Here is a 26215-nt window from a genome sequence, read left to right as displayed (position 1 = left end):
TACTATACTTGCAACAGCAATGCTACCGTTACCACTCATTTAACTATATGCGTGTCCCAAGGTTTAATCGGCAGATAAACCATGGACTCTGTTTTAGTGGACTCTTTCTAAAGGAGTTTGGCTCACTGAATTATAATTACTGGTTATACATTAACTATCCATCCATTTCTAAAAGCATCTGTTCCATACCTTGTTTCAAACCACGCATAATAAACGAATAACGTGCACTATTATCAGAACTTTAACACTAGTTTTTAGACAAAGTAGAAAGACCAATTAGTTATCAAAGAGGAAATATTCCATGGGAAGTTATTTTCTTTAAAGGTCCTGCTCATTACTTTACGAAACATATTCAGTATTTAAAAAACAAATTGTGGCAAAAAAATGTGCGTGGATGGGGTTTCAGAATTTACCATAAAACGTTTTATAAAAATACCCGATTATGGACAAGCAAGAAACCATTCACATTCTGAATCTGCTTAAAAAGACTTGAGCACAATATGTTGTTAAAGGCCATGTTCTCGTGGGGTATAATCGCATTCCGTTTGCCACACCACACCCATATTCACTCATACCGAGTTGATTTAGAGTCGCCAATGAATTAAAAGCTGTCGAGTCTTTGAATGCGGAAAACTGTAATACACAGGGGGATGTGCAGACTCCCCACAGACTACGGACAGGGTCGGCATCCGAATCCATGTCTCTGCTGTCCATAGTATAATCTGTGAAATCTCTTAGACAGAGGAACTTTTGACTAATACAATTCACCTGTTAGTGGCTTCTGAGTATAGTGTGATAGACGGTCATCAAATGAAGATCGGTATGACCTTTAAGCACCCCACCTTGATTATTTTCAGATAGCCGTTATTAGGGCGTGAAATGAACCTCCTACGGGATAGCTGTTTCTACACGTACATATCTGAAGAAGAAGCCTACCCTCACACTTCCCATCCCCCATAACCTCATCTCGTCCGTCTGCTGCAAGTGGAGCAGCTGCACAAAGCTCCGTGATTTCATGATTCCTTGTAGTGTGGCATTTGACTGCAGACCCACTGCAGCTATTAGCATCCTTGCCCCGCCTCTCCGTTATGACTGACATTCTTTGAGCGCAACAGAGGCAGCGAGCGGCCGCATCCAGGTTGTCAATCAGGCTCTGTGCACCAATCGGAGAACAATACAAGCTCTGTTTATGCGCGGTAGGTTGACAGGCAGTGCGGCTTTGACCAGGTGCGTTATGCGGAGGCTGTAAGATAGACGGTTCGCCGGTAAAGGTAAGGAAATGAGGACACGGGGAAATAAGTGGAATTCAAACGTCCTTGTAGGAGTTGTGCTCATTGAATGACTAAATATGTTCATTCATTTATGATGCATGGTAAAAAAAAGGAAACGTATGGAGAAATATGCCTGAATTTGGAACACAGCCATTGATGCTTACTGTTAAATAAATCAGTTATACTGTTAAGTGAAATATTATACAGAATAAATACATGCACAAGTGTTACAATGAATCCGTACAGATGAAATAAAAGTGTTTCGTGCGGGGTGCCGCTTTTATTTATTCTATCTAATCAAAGATTTTTCGGCATAGGGCTGCTGAGCGTTTTTATAATCGTCGTTAAATATTGCAGGAACGACGTTAATAAATTATCTATCTATCTATCTATCTATCTATCTATCTATCTATCTATCTATCTATCTATCTATCTATCTATCTATCTACCTGCTGAAGAATTTGTATATTAGGGCGTTTAACGGTGTTGGAACCTTTTGAAGGGTATACATTGGTCAGTTTCTTCTTGTTTTATTAATATTGATAAATACGAGCTTTAAAAGGACAACGATGCTTAAATAAAGCTACATATGCAGCATCTGGCTGTTTCGAGGTTCATAAGAGATGCACCAGGTCTCCTGACTGCAGTGTCGGGATTGGGGTCTGTGCTAAGGGAGAGGTGGATGCGCAGCTGAGCGATGCGGTGAGCCCACAGGCCCGGGGGGCTTGTCCAGCGGTTGTTGCTATACTTTGATTTAGTGTCACAAGCTGTGCACAAGCCGGATTACAACTGCAGAAGGCGCGTCATTAAATGATCTTCCACCCTTGATTTGTTTGCACGCCTAACCAACATGAAAAGATCGTTTAATTGCTTTGCAGAAACTAACCAGATCGGTCTTTTTTTTTCGTCGCCTAATATGAACATATAATCATTTTGCTTGCATCATCCTGTGATTATCCCAACCTGGAAGATGCTTCTTGCCACCTGATGCATTCAATGAATTTGCAAAACTTGAGTGGGGGATGGGGAAGGGGATGATGAGGGGAGCAGAGGGGCATGTGCTAGTTGCTATGTTACATGATCTCTGCTGAGACCTGTCTTCCAGCTCTTATCTTAACACACTGGATAATGCACCCTTTTAAACTGTACTTCCTGCTAATTTGGGTTCAGTGCACACACCCTGCTTTTCAGAATTGAGCGTTTACATGATCCCATGGTAGAGTGGGCTACACAATAGGTTCACTGATCAACACCTGGAAGAGGCAAAGAACATCAATTTCAAAATGCAATGAAATATAGTTTCAACAGCAGGTATAATTTTTCATGCAACAGTTCAATCATGCCATCAATAACAATGCTGCCCTTAAGCAATATTCTTTTGAACATATTTAATAGCTGTGCATGATGTTAGCACTGGTTAGCAGTTTATTGAATGTGGAAGGAATCCATAAGTCATTTTTTATTTTTGTAGAAAGTCCATATGGCCAAAGAAGATATAGCAGTTTGCTAGAAGCTGCAACTATGGAGGTGCCCTAAAACTCTGGGTTATGATCATTGCTGCTGCAGGAGTAGCTGTAAGGTGCATTGAGAAACTGCATAAAATGCAGCCAATTATGGTGTGGGTTTGTCGAGGTTTAAAAAGTTGAGACTTGCCTGGTGACTACTGACATTGCTAGTGGCTTATCTGGATTTGAATTTTCTTGTATCCTACCTTGTTTCCTTCTGTCACTTTATATTGTAGTCTACAATCATAAAAATAAAGTTGCTAGAGTGGTTCTTCAGAATGATGCCATAGGTGAACCATTTTTAGTTCCAAAAAACAAAACATCCACATGGAGGTTCCAGGGAAAAAAAAAAGATTTATTTATTATTTCAGATATTTAACAGGTTCTATAAAAAACATGACCAGACAATTACAGAATTGTGAAATATCAATGGGTTCTTAATTTTAAAAGGACTCTTGGTGCATACAATCCCACATGCCAGGTTTTCTTGAGCTCTTAGTATCCTCCAAGGTAGCCTACTATACACTAAATTATTCTATTTTGTCGACACAATAGAAACCTTTTCAAAGTCCAAAGTACACTTCCCAGAATTAAATGGTTCTTTGTCAAACAAAACGCCCTATGGAGAACCATACGACCCAGGGAAAGAACCAGAGTGTAGTTAGCTCTGCAAGAATTACTTTAAAAGATGCTACAGTATATGAAGTAAACCTCTATTATGTGATTGTAGGATGTTCTCATTTTCATTCTTACCATCAATTTGTTAGTGGCAGATAAGCTCCAACTGAAAGGAGTTTATTAGTATAAAAACAGACATTGTATTTACAGTATATCACTTTAGCACAAGCAAGAAGACCAATGTCAGTTTACAAAATATGACGATATGTTAAAGTTTCACTGTGAATGCTTGATTTTTCCAGTTCAAGAGCCTGACCATTACAAATAATTGCTCTCAGTCATTATATTCAAGTATTGTAGATACAGAGAACAAGACACAGATGAGCAACATTAAAAACTGATTTAGCATTAAGAGGATCAATCAAACGTTCAAAGGTTTTCTGCAGGTTAGTTTGCTTTAACAACGTGGGAGGTTAAACTACATATCATGAAGATAATACACAATATAAGTAAATGTAGACATTTTCAGTAGCTTAGGTTATAAAAATGGTGAGATTGTAAAGTTGATAGGAGGCCACAAATATCCTGTCCTGGCAAGGATACCAGTTGGAGATCCAGGAAATGTATACATAGTGGAAAGAGAGTGGGGAGTTCACAGTAAGAGACTTCACATTCCCCTGCCATGTAAGAGTGGGTAGTAGGGGGCTGCTATTGAGCTATCTGGCTCTTTGGTTAAAAAGGTCTGGCAGGGATACCTGGGGCAGCCAGAGTAAGCTCTGGGCAGACTGTCTCAGGGGTTTTGTGTGGCTAGGCCTGACCTAGAGAGAAAGGTAGAAGGAGATGACAGAGGGAGGTGTGAAGGGTCTTTTCATTTTTCCTTTACTGCCTCATTTATTGTGCTTTGTCTCCAAAGTCCTGTAAATTTCTTTATTCCATTGTAATACAACCTGACTTCCCTTATATATATTTTTTTTGAGTTTTTTGGGTTTTTTTTTTTTTTTTGTTCTTTATTTCGCCATTTATACAATTTCTTGTATTAGGAATTTGTTAGTTTTCGCATACCCCATGGGGTCAGAGCGCCCCTGGAGCAATTGAAGGTTAAGGGTCTTGCTCAAGGGCCCAGCAGAGTAGGATCTCTTTTGGCAGTGACAGGAATTTGAACCGGCAACCTTCAGGATACCAGCGCAGATCCTTAGCCTCAGAGCCACCACTCCACCCTCAGTTTGGGAACTGGCAGAGTGCCTACACAGGCCATACTATGTATACATTATGAATTACTAATTATTACATTATAGAATAACTAGCCAACCCGCGGCGTAACATACGCCGCATAATTATGTATTGATGGGTGAACACTTGCTGAACGATACAGTTGTCCAAATGGGGTGGGTTTGTGGATACCACTGTGAGTGAATGAAAAGATGGACCTCTGGAGAGAGCAACATACAATTGTCCGTGACTGAAAGTGGGATCGTCTGTGACGATGAAGGCCACGCTGGTGAAAGTTACTTCGTCGGTAGGGATAAGTTTCAGCACTTGTTCATTAAGGTGTAGCGAGTCTTTGTTGTTGACGCTTAATATAGCTTGCGCACTGAGTTGTTCCGGAGTCACAGTTGAGAAACACTTTTTTAATGTCTTTTAAGCACAGGGAAAAAAATTAACATGTGAAACATCCGTAATGTAATAAGCCACCAAGAAAAGTAACATTGCAACAATGCACGCTACGATCCAATCTCTGTAAACAGAAGTGAAAACAAAATCGAGGCCGGTGCATTCTTTAACTGCCTTGTAGTGCAATGGTAGTGCTGCTGTTTTGCAGTAAGGAGACTGTGGAAGTTTTTGGGTTCGCTTCCCGGTTTCTCCCTGTGTGGATAGCGCTTTGAATACTGAAAACACCGGTATATCAATGTAATGAAGTATTATTATTCTTATGCGTCCAGCGCTCTCTCTCTCGCGCACCTGTATGCGTGTATGTGTGTGTGTGTCGCTCGCTCTCTCTCTCTCGGTCGCTCGCTGCACGTGTTCCTGCAGGCATACCAGTAAGTGAATGAAAAGATGGAACTCTGGAGAGAGCAACATACAACTGTCCGTGACTGAAAACTGGTTTTGGCAGATACATTCACATCTTTTTTTAAAGTTTGGCCCTGTGCCTTATTAATTGTCATTGCAAAGGCAAATCTAACAGGAAATTGTCTTTGCTCAGATGCACGCGCAGGCTCTCTCTCTGTAACATTGCAGCAGTTGTATAAACACTTTTTTTTTAAATGAGTTTTAAGCACAGGGGGAAAAAAACCCAGGCTCCCTGCATGCGCAGGCTCTCTCTCTCTCTCTCTCAGCAGCACGCGAGCCTCCCCAGCCCCCCCCCCCTCTCATCAGCACGGGAGCCTCCTCCCCCTCTGTCTCTCAGAAGCAGGCGAGCCCTCTCTCTCTAACATTGCAGCAGTTGTATAAACACTTTTTTTTTAAAATGAGTTTTAAGCACAGGGGGAAAAAAAGGAACATTTGAACAAATCCGAACTTTATGTAAAAGCCAACCAAGATAGTAACATTGCAGGAGTTCACCATTTTTAATCAGGCGACTGACAGTAGTGGAGTCAGGCACAGAGAAGGTCAGCTGCTGAGAAAGCGTCTCGACTGTTGCAGGGCGGTGAAGCAGGTGAGACGCTAATGAAAAAGAGGCACAGGGCTTATTGGTTTTTAAAGACTGCTTCCTTCATTGTGTTTTAACCTCAGTTTTAAAGGATTGCGTGGCTCTCTCTGTCGCTGCTGCCTGTGTGTGCGCGGCTCTCTCTCTCGCGCTGCCTGTGTGTGCCTCTGTCTCTCTCTCGCGCTGCCTGTGTGTGCCTCTGTCTCTCTCTGGCGCTGCCTCTGTGTGAGCCAAGGTTCCACTGAGGTTGACTAATGAAAAGTCAACGTGGCTCAGAGTTGCATGTGGACTGTGGCACAGACAAACAGAAATGACGGCATGTTTTCCGAAGCGTCGCGTCCGAGTTGGTGGGCGTGGCTCTGCGAGTTGTCATCGTATCCAATGGTCTTAGAGTTGGTGGGCGTGGCTCCTTCCTGCGTGCGCCATGGGTGTCTTACTTGTCGGCGGCTTAGTGAATCCACGCCCCTTCTGGCGTGCTTTCCATGGTTGGCTACTTGTCTTCTGGCTTAGTGAATTATATATATAGATTATGTCATTTAATTTAATATATTGCTTTAATTAAAGTTGTAGTACTTAAAGAGAAACAAGTTGTAATGTGTTAAAAAAACAATATAACTGTGTAGTAAAATTAATCTATAAAATGCACCCAACTATTACCCATTTACTATGCAATTTTATTAAAATGCTGTTCCAGACTGCAGTTTTAATAATATAATTATTTCACAGGTATCTGGTTTACTTGTGGTAATGTTTTTTAATCTTAGTTTATTCAAAGAAGTGGTGACATTTCCCAAAGCAAAACACAGCAGTCTCTTGCCACTGCACTATTCCTTGTTTTCTTAACTTTTAGTTATTGAGAAAGTAAAAAAAATGTTTAAGTATACAGCATTTTGCATGTTTACAGAGAATAATTTAATGTTATACTGTATGCTTCAAAATCTTCCAAGGAATACTAAAATTTTCATTTCAACTTAAGCCAACTGCATCTTTGTAAAACAGTTGTCTTGGAGGTTTGGAGGCTGACTGAATCTTAGTACAGTTTAGATGGTTTTAGGCTGTTCCCACCAATGCATTTCCAAGGCTTTGATGTCTTTCCAAGCAGAAGGATCATTGTTAGCTTCTACATTTTGCTGTTTCCATTTGATAGTAAATGACAATTGTAGAAAAATATCCTCGCATTCAAAGAACTATCCATTCACAAATGAGAGCAGAATTGCCGTATTTGCCAAATGAGTTATAAAAGAGATGTATTTTATTCATGCCCATACTTCCAAAGCTCATTATCTAGAAGTGTTACTAGGAGTTCAGTCAGCTCACAGTTTAGCACTGATTGACAAAGAGGTTCTCCAATCAGTGCATCCTCTTATTTGCACTTACAGTACCCTGCAGTAGCCTTTCAGGTTAGGTATGCAGCACTTAATCAACATTTACGCTGCAATTGTGAAACATGAAATACAAAGATTAATGCATCTGTATTAAATATATATATATACTTTAATTAGTACTTATGAAATTTCTTGGTTTAAGGCTTTTATGTTTCTTTGTATTTAAATTATTTTGGATAAAATGATGTGCTAAATATACATTTTTTTAAATATAAGGAGTGAGATATTAGGAAAAAATGTACAGATTAGTAGTGTTTCTTTCTGGAATATTATCACTGTTTTGGAGAAATAACATTAATTTGCTCTGAACACTTCCTCTGTATATCTAATAAGTCCAATAGTATCACAACAACAATAGAAATAACCCTTATAATATTATTACATGGTCCAGAGTGACAAACAGACCATTAATATGTGCAACTGTTTTTTGATCCTTTGATTTCTGAGATACCATTAACACATAATCAGGTTAACACAATTTAATGTGGTACATTCTAAAGAATTTCTTATTTACACCAATGTGCAGAATTGTTACCTTTGATACCCACTGATGGGTCAACCTGCTAAAAGTAAGCAAGTTGAAAGTGTATGCAAAAGTGAAACTGGGTTAAGAAAAAAGCTAGTTAAAAATGTAGCAAATGAGAAAAAAAACAACTGGAGATTGCGAGCAAGTTTAAGCTGTACAGTAACTCTACACCTTTAAAAAGCATGAATAATTATCTATGCAGTCATTGTCTGACCTTGCTTGTTCTGGTACAGCATCATTTGCTCATCCCAGCAGCATCAAATGCAATGTAGGAAACAAATAGGATGTGAATGCAGTCCATTAAAAGACCAGTTTTGAACTGCCCAGTATCCAAACGTGTGTGTTTAGGTGGTGAGAGCAAATTAAAACAGTTGAAAGACTGATACTGGGCAAGAATTTGAAACCAGAATTCAGCATGTGTGAGGCAGCAATGCTTTTACTGTACATGTGCCACAGCTGAAGGTATTGTGATAATATATTTCAATAAAAATTTGCCCAAGTCATACTTCAAAAAGCTGAATATGTGACTAACATGTTCTTTAGTCAATTAACTATTACTTACTCAAACCTCTGTATTTTATTTTTCCTGTGTATTATTCTATCTATCCATTTTTTAAGCCAACATTTCCAATACAGTGCAAAGCCAAAGCTTTCTCATTGTTACTGAATGCAAGACAAGAACCAAACTTGGATGAGATGCTGGGCCTTCACAATGTAAATCTGAACACATCCATAGTCGTTCGTAGAAGGACAACTTAGAGTCATAAATTCAACTATGTATACTGAAAATAACTATTTTCATTAAAAACTAAGAAGACTACATAATGTGAGTCAATAATCAAAGTACAAGAGTCTGCATAAATTTAAAATCCAAATTCACTGCTCTCATCAACAACAACATTGACCTAAAACTGCTGTCAAAGAAAAAGGCTTGTAAATATAGTATGTGGCACACACACTCTATTCATTTACACATCACCAGTACAAACCTCTGAAAACAGCTGTAAGAATAATTCCTATCTGTCTGTTAAAACAGTTGCGTGACATCCAATTTGAGCCCATATTGGTACAAAACTGAACATTTCACTCATGAAAAAGAATAAACAAAAAATAATAAAGTCTAGTTATATAATATGTCAGTTTAGAAAATGGTTATATTTTCATTCATTATCCAGTCTTCTTAGTCCAGTTCAGGACCATAGTAGCCAGACCTCATCTTGGCAGTAGCAAGTGCAAAAAAGGGACCAGCCCTGGATAGGGCACCATTCACATACAGACATTTAAAATCGGCTATGAACTGCTGAGACAGAGCCAATATTCAAGATTATAAAATGTATCACTTAATAAAGTGATTTGTTTGAAAGCAAATTTTTTGAGCTGTTTGGCTGTTGATGTCTTTAGTAATGTGAATTTTTACCGCAAAAGGCTCTTGTAAACAGGACATTCAGTACAGACAAAACCTTAAGGAAGTTAAACATTGGTGCTGAACAGATAAAAAGATCTTTTTTTGCAAATCAGAAGAGGACAGTAAGGATTACATCGTAAGGATGAGTCAAAATGCATCGAAACAAAGCTCAGTTAAATCTACTGTAAATATTATGGCAAAAAAAATGTACACATAGCTAAAATGTAAGCCAACCAAGTTGTATGCTTTAATATACTTAGTAAATGCTGAATTGTCCAGTAACAGTCGTAGTGTGCAATTTTGATTTAGATTGCACACTGCAATCTTTTAGCATTAATCTTAAATCATTTTTAATAATTTTAGTTCCTGGAGCCATTTAAAGATTAAAGAATGAAACAGCAGCAGGTATTAATGACGTAACAGCTGAACTGCTACCCTACAGATTTATTGTAGTAGGCAAGTTGACCCATTTGTTCAACAGTGTATGCAAGGCAGGAATTATATTGTATGACTTAAAAATGTTGTGATTATTCCTTTTCTGAAGACAGCCAGTTTCACAGATTAATAACTGGTGAGATACTACAATATAGATTTATATTATAGATGCAAGTTTAAAACATATCTAACTCAAAGAAGGACAAACTGCTGGTCATATGGCTTCCAGTCAGGAAAGTGCGGGTCCAGGAGAGCAGACAACGGAAGTGACATCAGAGATGGGATGGCCATCAGTCTTCCATTCTGCAGTGGCAGGAAGGGAGAAGGCATTAACAAACAGTTCCAACCCATGGTTCGGTGCGTAACTACCCTCACCAGAACCCTTAAGCTGTCTCCCAAGTGCACACGTGTGACAGTGTATATATTTATGTGTATATTATAGACTTTAAAATGGGATTTTGATCATGGTCACAGAGCATCCCTAATCATTATCAATAATGGCATGAAACAAAACATCCTTATCAATATTCAAGGTTTGTACCAAAACAGTAGACCCACAGTACAAACAGATGGTCAAATAAAACAATTGTAGTAGTTCAGTTAGTTACTAGTGTATGTCAGGGCTGCATTCTGTCTCTGATTGTATTTGCATTGGTTGAGTAAGTAATGTACAAAGCAACAAAATAGATGTTACCTAATGGTTGGAATACAATTGTTTGAGAAAGCTAAATTATTTGTAGTTTGCATGAGATTTGTTACTGTTTGAAATGGGAGAAATTAAATTTTTCTGAAGTATCAGAAAAAATTGGAAATAGAAGTAAACAAAGTTTGTTGTATAACAAAGATTGCTCTTGTAATAAGACTACCATCAACTGCTATCTGGCCTCTCTGTCTCACCCAGTAATCCCATAATGCTCCTGCTTTACTGTCATGTTTTACTCTGGCTACATCTACACTGCTCCTCATGCCTGTGTAGATTTTTCTTAAGGTAGTCTGGTTTTCCTTGCATTTCTACAAACATGCATGCTAGGTAAATAGTGACTTAAAGTAGAACCAGGAGTAAGGCATTATGAGTATTTGCAAATGTGTGCCCTGCTACTGGACTGTGGATCTATTCACAATTGATTCCTGTCATGAGCATGATGTTGCCAGTGTGGGAACTGTTTTTCAATAACTATCCGGAATGAATAATGCAAGCTGGACCACTGACAAACAACAGTAGCAAAGTAGTAAATGTGTTGCAAACAAAAATCACATTGAGTATTTCTGTTATTTTGTAAATTATTTAATGAAAATATGAAGTTGCGACAAAGGCACAAGACTTTCAAAATTAATAACTGCTTTTGGCTGAATGAATAATGTCTAGAGGAATAAGATGCTTATTGTCCTGTTGTCTTGTTTTGTCTGCTAGGCGATGCTCTGATTATTGAGAAGAGAAATGATGTCACTATTATGACATTTAAAAGATAGAAAAAATGGATTTATATAGTCCCAGCAATAATTAATAACCCACTAGGATTTCTTAGAGTTTATTAATTCCTTTTCCCATTGGACTTGATAACACAGTAAGCGGATTAGGCATCCATCAAAGGATGGAGAGCTTTCTTTGGCTTCAGAAGATTCAGAACAGACAATCTCTCTCTCTCCCAACAGTTTCCAATAAAGGTCTGCGTCAGGCCATGTGGCTGGAAGAAATGTTCCTAGACTGACTTCTTGTAGACCTCAAGAGACATGTCCTCTTGTTGGTTGTCATTATGACTTTCCTGGTCATGACCGCCTTCCAATCCATTACCGAGGAAAAGACGAGTCATTCACTGAGGCATCCAGAATTCCATGGACTAGTCTCAGGTTTCTCACAGTACTTCTACTTTAGATGACATGAGGAGAAGAATTTATTAGCACATACGAACATAAGACACTTAACAAATGAGAGGAGACCATTCCGTCCATCAAGCCTGTTTGTTTAGCTAATAGCTAAGCTGTACCAGTATCTCATTCAGATTCGTCTTAAAGGATGTCAGGGTTCCTGCTTCAACTACTTGTCTACGTAGTTTGTTCCAGTGTCCTACAACTCTTTGTGTGAAAAAATGCTTCCTGGCTTCAGTTTTAAATGCACTTGCTCATAATTTCTACTGATGTCCTCTAGTACACGATTCACCCTTAAGCTGAGAAAAGTGGTGCAGAATCTACTTGATCAATGCCTTTGAGGATTTTGAAGACCTGGATCAGAGTCTGTCAGAGTATGATGTGTTCTTCAGTCCTAGGGTGTTCTCCTCTACTCAGTTTCAGGTGCTGCTGTGTTTTTTTTTTTTGTTTTGCAGCACGGGAACAAGAACTGTACACAGTACTCCAGATACAGTCTCACTAGTTCATTATAAAGTCAAAGAATAACATCCCTCAATTTAATTTCAACAGTTTTTACAATATAACCTAACTTTTTTGTGTGTGCTTTTAATAGCTTCTGCATAAAGATATTACAAATTTACTTTTTAGACCTGGAATGTGATTTAACCTTTTTACCAAACTCTTACAAGTATAGTACATCAATAAATCAACAAAATCTTCTAAACAGGAAAAAAATCATGAAAACATGTATGAAGGTTATAAAGGATGGAAGCATAACTATAAAGATTCACCTCTTTGGCTTTTCAGAATAAGTACAGGCCATGGCCCAAAACAAATAATAATTCAGGATAACAATAACTAAATACGAAGAATAAAATGAAAGAACATATGTATTAAACATTTAAGGAGGCCCAGAGCTGCTTTCTATCTTGATGTGCATTAGAAAGGCTAAAGCCTGATACATTTTATATATAATATGATGCTAAGTTTAAGAAATTTGATAATAAACAAGACTTTATTAAACAATTCTAACTTTTGTGGATGCTTGGACAAAACATCTAAATATTGTAAGAAGATAACATAACATGTACAGAGTGATTGTTAAAAAAAAAAAAGTGTCACTAAGGCAAACACGGTAGCAATGGATCATCTAATCCAGCCAGTGAGATTAATGTCATGCGTGCCTGCTATCCTAAAAGCAGAATCATGAAATGAATTCTATCAGAGTACTCCAGATATGGATTTCCGTGGCTGAAGTAAATCCTTAATTGTTTCACAATTTTACTTGGTCAGATAATTTGCAGCTGCTGTTGTCCAGCTTTTATTCTCTGTCTAGACTTCAGCTGTAAAATACAAGATCCCAGTATATTTGCTAATTAAAAGGAATATAAAAAATAAAAATGGAAGCTGAAAGAAAAAATGAAAGAATGACGCTAACTGCTGTCTTACATAGTTTAAGTGCATAATAAATTAAATGCTTGAACAATGCTATTGAGTATGTAGCATGCACATTGTAATGGATTCCAAAAATATCTTCATTTCCTGTCCAACATCAATGTAAATATGATCTGTAGACAATGGTCAGACTTAAATTTATGTCAGCTCCTTTCAAAAATAAATTTGGGGAAGACGTTTGAACCAGGTGCTACAGTCAATGCAGTTTAGGTGTAGTTTTCACCCATGTTCCAGGCCTGAACACTAGATGATTTGAATAAACTAAGAGTTATCTAAACAATTGCAATATACACATTAATCCACTTCCTACTTAATAGTCTTATGTGCTTGTAATTTTGGAAAAGAAAACAGGCTTCTACTCCATATTCAGGGACTACAATCAGGGTAGAGTTTTTTCAGTTTTTATTTGTTAACTAAGTCAATTGAAATAAGTAAAGCATAAGTGTGTATTTTATAGGATACAATTTTGCTATTTGCAGGATTACAATTTTGATATTTGCAGATTTTATTCTTTAACAGTGGAAGAAATATTATATCATTCATATGTAAAGTTTCATGAGCACGAAAAGATAAAATAAGGCAAAACTATCCAAGTGACTAGAAATATTCAAAAAGAATATGGTCCAGAGCAGGGGTTCTCAACCTTTTTTGCTTGGCTTACATCCCAGTAATTGAAATGATTGGAGATACCAGCATTTCCTTCAGTTTTAAACATTTAAGTTCTGAACTTTAAATAGTCTGTGGGAACCAGCCCGGACACAGACATACGGACATCGTTTAAAGTCACCACACACATGTTTATTTACACAGTAATATTTACAAGTCTTTAAATATGCACAAACCCAGTGCCTCAGCACCAATCACCCCAGTGCAGGCCAAAACCACAGTATGCCTTTCTCCTTCAGACCGCCTCCTTCTCTCTCCTCAAGACCTTGTCCTCTTCCACCCAACTCTACCCACTCTGTGAAGGGAGGCGGCCCCTTTTATATGCACCTGGATGTGCTCCAGGTGCTTCCTGGCAATTTTCCACCGGCACTCCCCAGTTCCTGCTTCTCTTCCCCCCAGCACTTCCGGGTGTGGTGGAAGTGCCGAGGTCCAGGGCTCTCTAGGCATGGGGGCGCCCCCTGGCGGTGACCACGGGCCCCTACAGGGTTTTGCTTCCCAGCTCCGTACCCGTGGCCCCCAAAGGAACCAGGGCAGTCGCCCCCTCGTGGTCTGGAGGAGGCACAAGCCCTCCTTCTGTCTTCCTGGGTGTCCGGGCTGGGTACCACACCCAGCCGCATGCCACAAGTCAAATATAAAGTTGACATTTCTCTGTCCCTAACTCAATATCATATTTGGGGTTTTAAGAAATTATTATGGATCATTCTTTTCCTTGTGTGTGTGTGTGTGTGTGTGTGTGTGTCTTTAAAGTTTTTTTATGTATGCACAACGATTTTCTGTTTTTGTTTATGGGGTCATTACTGTCATATGTGCAGAGTATTGTGAATTTCTTACTTCCATGTGATAATCAACATGTAAAATGTACATACATGTACATGTATGTCGCTATTGTACAGCATGATTTGAAATGGAAACTAAATTAGAAAGCCTAAAATTTCTGTAATTTTAATGTACAAAATTATACAATTGCATACAGTGGTCAAAATTAAATTTAAAACTTTCCCAGTCAGTGGTCCTGCTTCTTTATGGAACTTGGCAGCTTTATAGTATACTAGCAAAATACCCGCGCTTCGCAGCGGAGAAGTATATACATATACATATATACATATATATACATATCTACATATACACATATCTACATATACATATATACATATATATATATATATACATATACACATCCACATATATATACATATATATATATATATACACATATCAATATATATATACACATACATATACACACATACATACACACACACATATACATATATACATATACACATATATACATACACATACATATATATATATACACACATACATACATACATACAGTACATACACACATATATATATATATATATATACACATACAGACACATATATACATATACATATTTACATATCTACATATATAAATACATATCTACATATATATACACATATATATATATATATACATATCTACATATATATACACATATATATACAACGTACATATCTACATATATATATATATATATATATATATATATATAGACATACATATATAGTTTCTTTTCAATAAAGTCATGCGTTAGGCAAGTGTAATTGTATAGCGGCGCATCATTGAATAGCGGCGCTGCAAGTTTAGTTTCTTTTCAATAAAGTCAGGCGTTAGACAAGTGTCATTGAATAGCGGCACTGCAAGTTTAGTTTCTTTTGAATAAAGTCAGGCGATAGGCAAGTGTCATTGAATAGCAGCACGTCATTGAAGAGCGGTGCTGCAAGTTTAGTTTCTTTTCAATAAAGTCAGGCGTTAGGCAAGTGTCATTGAATAGCGGTGGCGCTGCAAGTTTAGTTTCTTTTCAATAAAGTCAGGCGTTAGGCAAGTGTCATTGAATAGCGGCGCGTGATTGAATAGCGGCGCTGCAAGTTTAGTTTCCTTTCAATAAAGTCAGGCGTTAGGCAAGTGTCATTGAATAGCGGTGGCGCTGCAAGTTTAGTTTCTTTTCAATAAAGTCAGGCGTTAGGCAAGTGTCATTGAATAGCGGCACTGCAAGTTTAGTTTCTTTTCAATAAAGTCAGGCGATAGGCAAGTGTCATTGAATAGCAACACTGCAAGTTTAGTTTCTTTTCAATAAAGTCAGGCGTTAGGCAAGTGTCATTGAATAGCGGCGTGTCATTGAAGAGCGGTGCTGCAAGTTTAGTTTCTTTTCAATAAAGTCAGGCGTTAGGCAAGTGTCATTGAATAGCGGCACTGCAAGTTTAGTTTTTTTTCAGTAAAGTCAGGCGCGCTTTGCAGTGGCGAAGTTCTGCTTTTAAATTTTTAATTAAGAAGAAAAGAAAACCTTTTAAAACTGAGGGAAAATATACCAATAACAATTTCTTAAGGATCTGTTTTTTTGTGAAGCTGTCTATACACAGCTTCTCCGCTGTTTCTCAATTGTGTAATGAATGTTTTCTTCAGCGCTCTTTGTGACTGTTCCTTGTTTTCAGTTCACGTGATTACGTAGGAGGCGTGATGACGCGATATGCGACTCCGCCTCCCACGGCCATCGACCTGCACTCCATTACAGTATATGGACAAAAAAGAGGTTCCAGTTATGACCATTACGTGTACAATTTTGAAATGAAACCTCCCTAACTTTTGTAAGTAAGCTGTAAGGAATGAGCCTGCCAAATTTCAGCCTTCCACCTACACGGGAAGTTGGAGAATTAGTGATGAGTGAGTGAGTCAGTGAGGGCTTTGCCTTTTATTAGTATATATTTACTGGCTCTTCAATTATAACCCATTGGAAATACACTTGCATAGTACCTCATTGTGACTGCAACTGCTAAGACAGAAGTTTATGTTTCTTTTTAATTTTTTAATTTTTTTAATTTTAAGTAATAATAAGGATATTGTTAAAGTACAGAGCAACAGACTTGTTAACAAAAAGTAAAAATTGGTAAAGAGGATAGATGTCCAACATACATAATGGGAAACCATTTAATAGACTGTTTTGCTCTAACTGATAATGATAAATCAGTTTTGGGAGGAAGAGCCAGAGCGTGATATATTCTTAACATTATGCAGACTTGTCCAAAAACTGATAAAAAATGCCTACTTTTAAATGCTTGTTATTTCCTTATTATTTTTGTTTTTGTTATATTAAAAATTGATTCCAAAGTTAATTTTCCCTTAGCTAGGTTTAGACAAGGTAGCATGGAGATCCTCACATTTAAATAGAAAATATAGCCTGTAATGTCAGATCATATCAATAGATTTGAATAATAAATAATAATAATAATTCATTCATTACATTTATATAGCGCTTTTCTCAGTACTCAAAGCGCTATCCACACAGGGAGGAACTGGGAAGCGAACCCACAATCGCCCACAGTCTCCTTACTGCAAAGCAGCAGCACTACCACTGCGCCACCTGTGAGGAAGTGCATGACATGGCAACACAAAGAATGTGAAGTGGCATTGAAGAATACCTGTGATGCAGAAATGTAAGCCAATAAAATTTAATATACTGTATAAAATATCACGTTTAAATCAAAAGAATCTAATAAAAATAACAACAAATGCTATTTTATACCGTTAGATCAAAATCAGTGCCATTGAGCAGCATCCAGCTTCATCTTAAATTTCTTTTACTGCAGAATATGTCCTGAGTTTTGTAGTTTGTTTGCTAGTTTTATGCTTGAACATAAAGCATTTCATAATTGGTATATTTTAAAAAAAAGTCTATACTTGAAGTATGCATCTTTAAAATTTGTAGGATTTTATCAGTTTTTCTCAGTGCATTGTCTACTGCAGTAAGACATGCACACATAAAGTTTCTGTGTGGTTGGTTGAATTTTGCAATGGCAACGGCAACTTCTATACATTTCACCTGATAGAATGATAAGCATAATGAATTAAACCCATGAAACATATCCTTAGATTTGTAATTTTCATAATGTAAAATGGCAATTAAATCACTGAAGCAAGTCCAGTCAGTTTTGAATCCATGGATAGTGAAACATTAAACAAAATAATAATAAAATATAATAATGAAATAATATGGTATAATATATTTTAATAAATCTATTTTAATAATCATAGGATGATTATGCAAAAGAATCTCTATTGAATTTTCTAATAGCTTTGCTGGAATGTTTTGGAGGTTAGCCTGCTTGTTTTTACAAATTGAATTGAAGTAATATAGCATTCAGATTTTATACTTGGTCATAATAAGCTACCTTTTTCATCTTTAACATTAAATGGGGATATTTGTTGTATATATATTTACTATAGAAGGACAAACTTGTTTACAGAAGAATGTCTCCAAAGGAAAAAAAGTCTCTGAATAAGCAATATTTAATTAGTAGGTTCCTTAAGTTTGTTTGACCTTGCTGTAAACAAATTAACCAATATTTTAATTTGCTGAGCAAATACAGATTCCTCAGCATTTATGAACTTAAATCAATACAGCTAACTGAAAGGCAATAAATACATTAATAAAAAATGTGACATTTGTACAGGACTATTTCTTAAGCCATTTCTTCTAGTTTTGGGCATATTGCCTTTGAAGGTTAAAATTCCTTTACTGATAAACAAGTCATGTTAACCTATGAGGGGATATTCAAATGTTCATCTTTTCTTGATTACTTAAAGATATGGTTCCTAGTGTTTAGAGTGTATATTTGGATTAGTGATTTTATATTTTGAAATTAATACATCATTTGTTAATAATAATTATGCATAATTTGTATCAATAATAATTTTTATTGCCACTCTATCTATCTATCTATCTATCTATCTATCTATCTATCTATCTATCTATCTATCTATCTATCTATCTATCTACTAAGTAATACTATTCAGTTGTTAATTGAAATCTCAAAATATTGACATTTTACAAAAAGGTGAACTTTTGAGTGGAGAAAAGCTCAGATTTTTTCAGAGCATTTGATGTAAGGCAGGAGTCCTTAATTTTGGTTCTGGAGAGCCGCAGTGGCTGCAGACATTTGTTCCAACTCAGAAACAAATCATTGCTGCTCAAGCATCATTTATTTTTGTGCTTCGGTTTAGTTAGCTGACTTGTTAAGATGCCAAACCCTTAATTGCTTCTTTTAGTCTTAAACAGCTGCATTCGCTATTTTTAATTGCATTTTATTTTCTTAATCATTTTCCAATTAACAATGAGATACAAATGACAAAGGAACTAGCAGTATACTCTCGTAACTGGGTTCCATTCAGATCTGATTATGTGTTTGTCATGAATTATTTGTTTTAATACAATATCTGGAAAGAAATGGAGGAGAAGATATTGAGGGACTAGGAATTGCATATATGTTCCAGTCTCACAAAATGTTTGGATGATAGTCTCAGAAAATAATTTTATAATATAAGAATGACCTGATGTACAGAATGAAAGAAACATAATTAAATAACAAGGTCTTTAAGGATTCATTTCTAATTAAGAAATTGGGCTGTAACACAAACTCATAGCCCGTGTGACTCTTTTAGACTGAACTGGAGAATCTTCGGTGCAGGGTCAGTCAGTCAGTCATTCTCCAACCCGCTATATCCTAACACAGGGTCACGGGGGTCTGCTGGAGCCACTCTCAGCCAACACAGGGCACAAGACAGGAACAAACCCCAGACAGGGTGCCAGCCCACTGCAGGACACACACACATCCACACACTGTAGACAATTTAGGATCACCAATACACCTAACCAGCATGTCTTTGGACTGTGGGAGGAAACCCACGCAGACATGGAGAGAACATGCAAACTCCACGCAGGGAGGACCCGGGAAGCGAACCCAGGTCTCCTAACTGCGAGGCAGCAGCGCTACCACTGCGCCACCGTGCCACCCCCGGTGCAGGGTATTAAGAAAAAATGATAGTACAAGCAGTTCCATTCTGCTAAAGGGTTGGACCACTGAGTATGACTTGTTGGTTTGTGGCAGTGCTGTTTGAACAGTAAGTGTTAATTGAATTATAAGTTACTTCATACGTCTCTTAAAATTTTATATTGCGTAACTGTGGACAAAAAAAAACCATTCAAACAAACCTCTTACGTTAGGGGATACCTTGTAGGTGTAATGTTACAGTAAGTAACAGGAGGGCTTTATCATCTTTAATGGCCTTAGTGAAAGAATCTGTTTCCAGTTATAAACAGTAACATTGTCGATTTGTGTTGCACTTGGGTTCTGCTGCACTTCTCATTGTGAATTAACCACTGGTAGTACCCTTGGTGTTTGATGCTTTGAAGAGTCAGGTTGATCAAGATTGTATTGGTTTAGGCTACCATATTGTGGTTTTAGTCCTTATGAATGTCATCCTTTACAATAGTTATGTGAGGCAGCAGAAATATAAATCCTAGCATACTGTATAAAAATAGGTAACAGTACAATATAAATGCAAACTTTCTTTTTATGGAAAAGTTATTTCTCTGTTCCTGGCTGCTTTTTTATACCATTACAAATAAGTACATTTTATCTTTTATTTTAAGCAAATGGGGTTTCAGTTTTTTTAATATCTGTGTAGCCTTCAGCAAGATTTGTTTAAGTGATTAAAACAGAAAAAATACATTTACTCTTTTCCGTGATTACCATATTTTTTAGTCACAGTAAATCACTTTGTTTTTACAAGGTAGAATTACCTTTATATCAGTTTTTAATGTGAATCGCTTTTAATTTGTGAGGTAGCAGGGGAAGTAGATGGCTAAAATTTCAGTTTAGAGGCTGCTTAATTCCTAGCATTTTTTTTTTTTGCTTACATGACATCTATTTAATTAATAATTTTTTTCACTCAGTGTAAAAGATATTAATTAAATATGCAATGAATAATGTTCTATCTTCTATGTGACTAATGCTTTACTGGAGTAGATGTGAAGAACTCAAAAGCTGTTGCTAACCAGAACTTTAGTGTGTTGTGTTTCATGCTAATGGCTATTCTTGGGTTAGAGTTCAGATTACAGATTGACCATGTGCAGAATCCTTCATTTTCAATTTGATGGTTCATGTAATTCTGAAAATAATATGCTGGTATTCGCTTGTATACCACGGTATTCCCTAATTTAAGAATCTGATGATTCTTTTTTCTATGTCTCATGGCAAAAATTAACTGAGTAGGGTTAATTACAAAATGGATGGATGTTTTTCTCTCTTTTAATTTTGACACTGATTTTGCTGCCCTCTTTTTACTATTTCGTGACCAGCATACTACCTCTGTCAGCATAGTACTAATGCTTATAAACTGATTGAATATCTTTATCTAACATAGTCAGTATTAAATTCTTCACTAATTATGTTCTGTGTTGGATAGTATATGGACAACTATATGCTTTAAAGTGGTTACTGATTTAAGATATGTTATGTTTTATGATTATATTAGTGTCATGTTTCAGTATTTGGTGAAGTATCACAGTGTAATTTCAGGGGATGTGTTCTGTGGTTAATTGAATTTGACAGGTTTGTTTTATCGGCTGTTTGGTTTATTCTTAAATGATCACATTCAAGACAAACTATGTCAGTGTTTACATGACGATAAAAGACTGAAAATAAATAATTCCAAATAAGCAAACAATGAATATGCTCCTGAAATACATCATCTAACAAAATTGGGCTCATAGGTTTTGGTAACGTATTTTCTGAAAGGTTGAAATAATGAAATAAACATAAAAGTCATGCAGTGAAAATTATAATCCCAGTAGTCAATCTGTAGCCTTGAACAGATGATTCCCAATGAAGACTGCAAAGCAAAATGTGCTTCTTAGACCTAATATGTCCATGAAAATGTTAGAGCTCATTTTAATAAACATCCTTGGTCTTGAATAATGGATATGGGATCCTATATTCTGCCAGCACAGTACTCTTTCTTTTAATATATGTAAATCTGCCCATCAATTCTTCCAAAAATCAAATTAACAAAGAAGAAAAATTAATAGATGGGGATATGATGGTGCAGTAGTTTGCACTTTATAGCCTTATGGATCATGGGCCTAATTGTCTTTGTTTCTGCATGGGGTTTTCTCCGGTTTTTTTTCTTCACATTCCCAGAAAAAATGCATGTTCCATGTGGTTAACTGGCAATTTCAAATTAACATCATTGTTAATGCGAATGTGTGTGTTTGGGAGTGTTAGTGCTACCATCACTGCGGATTGGGAAAACAGTATTTGAAAATGTTATGTTAAAGGTTGGTAGATAAGAGTTAGAAGATCTTAAAAGATATGAGGTTATTGTTACCATAAAACATACTGTATATAGTAGGGTTTGAAAATGAAACTGTGAATGCAGTTTTCATATTGGCCTCAAATATATGGAGAAAAAAAAAATAGAAAAACAACCTATCTGTAAGTTATGGCAGCGCAGTGTGTCAGTTGGGTGTCCTCTGAAGTTTTCATCTTTTGAGAAAGTCTGTGCTGCTATTCCCCAATTCTCTACTGTGCTTCAAAGTCAATAAGACATATTTCTAGTTTGAATGGCATCTGTAAATTAATTTAATATGGGCAATGGACTACTGATGTGTACTCTGATGTGTACTGGCATCCTGTCTAAGGCTGAACTGTGTCTCATATCTGTTATTTTTGAGATTTGGGCTATGTGTGACCCAGACCAGAAAAAAAAAAACAGGCATGGAAAACTCATGACTGTTACTATGGTGGTAAAACAAAGATTTATTTATCATTCATACTCGGTCATCTGATTTTTTAAATTTGCGTTAGTTTTATTACTTTCCAAAAGGTTGAAACTATTCCCATACTGTATTCACTGTTGTTTTTGTTACTGCAATAAGAAGATAAGATTGTCATTTGCCAGTTAGTAAATATTATCTGTGAAGTTTCAAGCATTAAGTGTTCAGACAATGTGTCACAAATTTAGTAAACTGTATTTACTGCCATATGAAGGCATGCATGACTGAGCAAAGGATTAGTTTATGCCAGTAGCAATCTACAATTTCCACCTGAGCCCACAATGAAGCATATTCCTTGGTTGTGTTGTATATAGTACTGTATAGTGATATGCAAATTTAACTTGTCTAAAGAAGAGCTCACAGAATTTTTGCAAATTAAAAATGCTGGCCACAATGTCAAGTTCCTTTTTTTCTGGTCTCACACAGGATTACGTTGCATGTCATTTTTAATTTGGGAATTGGCAGGGCCAGATTTTAAGTTGGCCTATACATTTGCATTGTCATTGATAATTATACTGTCTGTCTAAAGCCTGGAGTAAAATTCTGTTGAATACAAAGACATGCATGTTATGATAATTGGTAATTCTGAAATAGACCAATGTCAGTGTAAGTGTTTACTTGTTCACTGGTGGTGGTAGTTCCTAGTTTGTACCCCATGTTGCAGGATGTGTTCCAGACCTGTCCAACCTTGATTTACATTGGGTTGGTTTAAAAAATTTTGTATTATTTTACGAAGGGAAGATACATTACCTGATAATCATAACAAAGGTTCTTAATATAAAACTACTGAATTTCACAATGTCCCAAATCAATGAAAAGTACTGCATTTAGTTCTGCTATTAGGTTACACTACTTCAGTAGTTAGGTCATACAGTTTGGTTTGTCCTGTTTTCAGTGATTTCATGACACTATGCTGTTGGACTAGGGCTTTTCCTTAACAGGCCTGTGTAAGGGCAGACACAATAGTAAATTATTAAAGTAAACAAACCAGAGTGGAATGAATAAGAGCTAGGAATGTACTGTATATCACTAACAGTAAAAAAAGATAAATTTTGTTTTATGTTTCTAGACCTTATTAAAGTACTTACAAAAGTATATTTTCCAATTGTTTATTGGCAGACTCTGCATTGTAGACTGAAAAACTCTCAGAAAATGGCAGAGAACTGCAGTCAGTTTTACCATTTATTATATAATACAGATAAAATGTTTTGTTGCCGACTTACAAATGTATCCTGTTCTCCCAGTCACAAAGAAAGATTTACCAATGTAAATCTTTCATATTGTACCAGACTGAGATAAAGTGTCTCTTTTTATTTCCCTGTCTATTTCTATAGGCAATACAGGAAACTGTGCATTCTCTGTGCATACATTTTTTCGACATCTTTAATTATTAGCTTCCTTTTTCAGATATTATAGATCAAATGTCTTATTAATTCAGACTAATAGTAGGACTTTAAATGTTATATAAATCATATCAGCCAGCCAATTTCTTCACCATCTTAAAGAGTGTTGGCTTTTGAAGGTACCCATTGCTGTACTGCTGATGCATTGTGCATTCTTGTTAGTGCAGATATTAACTTTTTATGACAAGTCATTTGTATAAATGTGTACTTGATTTCCTTGCATGTGTTAGTGAACCTTATCAACAGAAATAAATAACAGTCACCTATACACTGACCTTTCAACAGAGGTGTGTTTAGAGGAGTGGATATGGTGGCTCAAGGCCCTGCACCTTTTCCCTCATTTGCCCCCAAATGCTCTTTCCTCCAGTTAGGAAGTAAATGATCATTTCTGATGACAAGAAATGTGACTTATGAAAGTTAGTTGGGCTACTGTTTACTGTCACATATGGAAATAATGTATGGTCTATGATAATTATTGCCATTTATTCCACAAAAAATGTATAATAAATAAGTGTGTGCAGTTTGTGTTTTATGTCATGTTATAATATTGAAGAAAGCTGTAATATCTACACCTAGGCAGCGCAAATTCTTTGATTATTACGTGAGCTTTTCTAGTTGGCTGCCCCCTTTAAAAGTATTAGAATAAGTCTTTCTCACAGCACATGAAATTTTTGTGCCTGTTAAATCAACCACATGAAACTCATCTCTGAGGGACAAGTTTCAGGTTTGGCAGAACCATTTCAGCTCAGTTGGGTGAGGTCAACTTATAAAGCTTGGAGTATTTTATTTTACATACACATGCCCAAAGAATAGTGCCCAAGCAATGCTATGCAAGATCAGAATCTGATGCTGATATTAGTGTTCTGAGCACTGTTTCAATTGCTAAAAGTCACTGTCACACTGCCTGTCTGTATGAACAGCAAATGCTGACCAAAGTTTTCCCAAACTTAATCTGGCTATTTCCAGACTCAGAAATTTATAAGGCCAAGGGTGGCTCTCTGATTGTCTGATTCTGTTGAAAAATATGTTGCTATCAACAAGGATCAAATCATTACAATCTATTAAAAAAACAGGATTCAAAGGGAATATTTTTGCTATAAAACCTGAAAGCAGATAAAAGAAATATTTTATTAGAGATATTAATACATACAGAAGAAAATCATTTTATATTGTACTTTCCTTGCTGAATGTTTAATGTACCAAAAATAATAGTAATTTCACAGAATATTAACCCACTTAGTCCTGAACAGGGTTGCGTGGGGGTGCTGGAGCCTATCCTAGCTACCATAGGGTGCAAGGCAGGAACAAACCCTAGACAGGGCGCCAGTACAGCGCAGGTGAGCATACACACACACCAGTCACATCAGTTCACCTAACCTGCATGTCTTTGGATTGTGAGAGGAAACAGGAGTACCTGGAGGAAGCTCACACAGACAATCCATGAATGGAGGAACCGGGACGTGAACCCCGGTTCTCCTTCCTACAAGGCAGCAGCGCTACCACTACGCCACCACATTTGACTCACAAAAAGCAATTTATAGAGGTTAAAAAAAATATCTGTCTTGATCTGCTATGTTGTGAACTATTGCTGTTAAAGTTCATCTGGCATTCATGTAACAAGATAAAGATTCCTTATTTGTTGTTTTCTCTTGTTAAGACAGATTAACAATTATATTAGAAAAATAAAGTGTAGGTGCAGTAAAGTGGGAGTAGTCAATTTACTGTACTGATAAAATAACCTAATCAGCATTGTAACTAAAAGAGACAAAAGATTATAGATCTTTGGGGCACCCGAAGGCCATCCCCATATATTGTAAATAAAACACAGGTATTGATCTGTCAAAAAGAAAAGAAAAACATTGTATCGATGCAAGTCTCCATCACAGACTGCTCAAGAGGCTGGAGCTTCTGGTATTATTGGCTCTTGGCAGGACGAGGTGGGTCCAGGCAGGCGAACACAGGAAGTAATGCCAGAGATGTCATGGTTGTCAATCTTCTGGCCTGCAGAGAGAGGAAGAGAAAAGGCATCAGTCGACCATGTCCCCTGGGTTTTCAGTGGGAAATTAGAAATATATCTGAGCCCTTAAACTGTACCCCATGTGCAACGTGTGACAGTGTTCATGTGAATATTAGACTATCCCTGAGGTTACATTAAAAATTCTTGTGAATTTAAAAATTGCAGAAATGAAAAGGACGCTAATTTGAGTCCTGAATTAACATGTAACACATGCTGTGCCATATAGTGCCTCTTCTCCCCTTTTGAGCCATAACCATACCATCAATATCTGTCAATCAGCTTCTTTTAATACCTTAAAGGTTAAGTTTGACATTTTCTACATTCAAATGATTTTTTCACAATTATGCTACGGTATCATTTGCCTTGACACTTTCTTT

General features: G+C 36.7%; 1 protein-coding gene across 1 annotated transcript in view; it reads left to right on the top strand.

The window, feature by feature from the left end:
* The first annotated feature begins 1106 nt into the window (after positions 1-1106).
* Positions 1107-26215, top strand: part of cntn1b (contactin 1b) — a 356136-nt gene continuing 331027 nt past the window's right edge. Inside the window, exon 1 of the mRNA XM_028810951.2 lies at positions 1107-1271. The gene's annotated coding sequence lies outside the window, so the exon portion shown is untranslated. The remainder of the gene's footprint in view (positions 1272-26215) is intronic.

Source organism: Erpetoichthys calabaricus, chromosome 1, assembly GCF_900747795.2.
Source record: "Erpetoichthys calabaricus chromosome 1, fErpCal1.3, whole genome shotgun sequence".
NCBI classification, from domain to species: Eukaryota; Metazoa; Chordata; class Cladistia; order Polypteriformes; family Polypteridae; genus Erpetoichthys; species Erpetoichthys calabaricus.
Note: the sequence above shows the minus strand (reverse complement) of the source record. Positions and strands in the feature narration are given on the sequence as shown.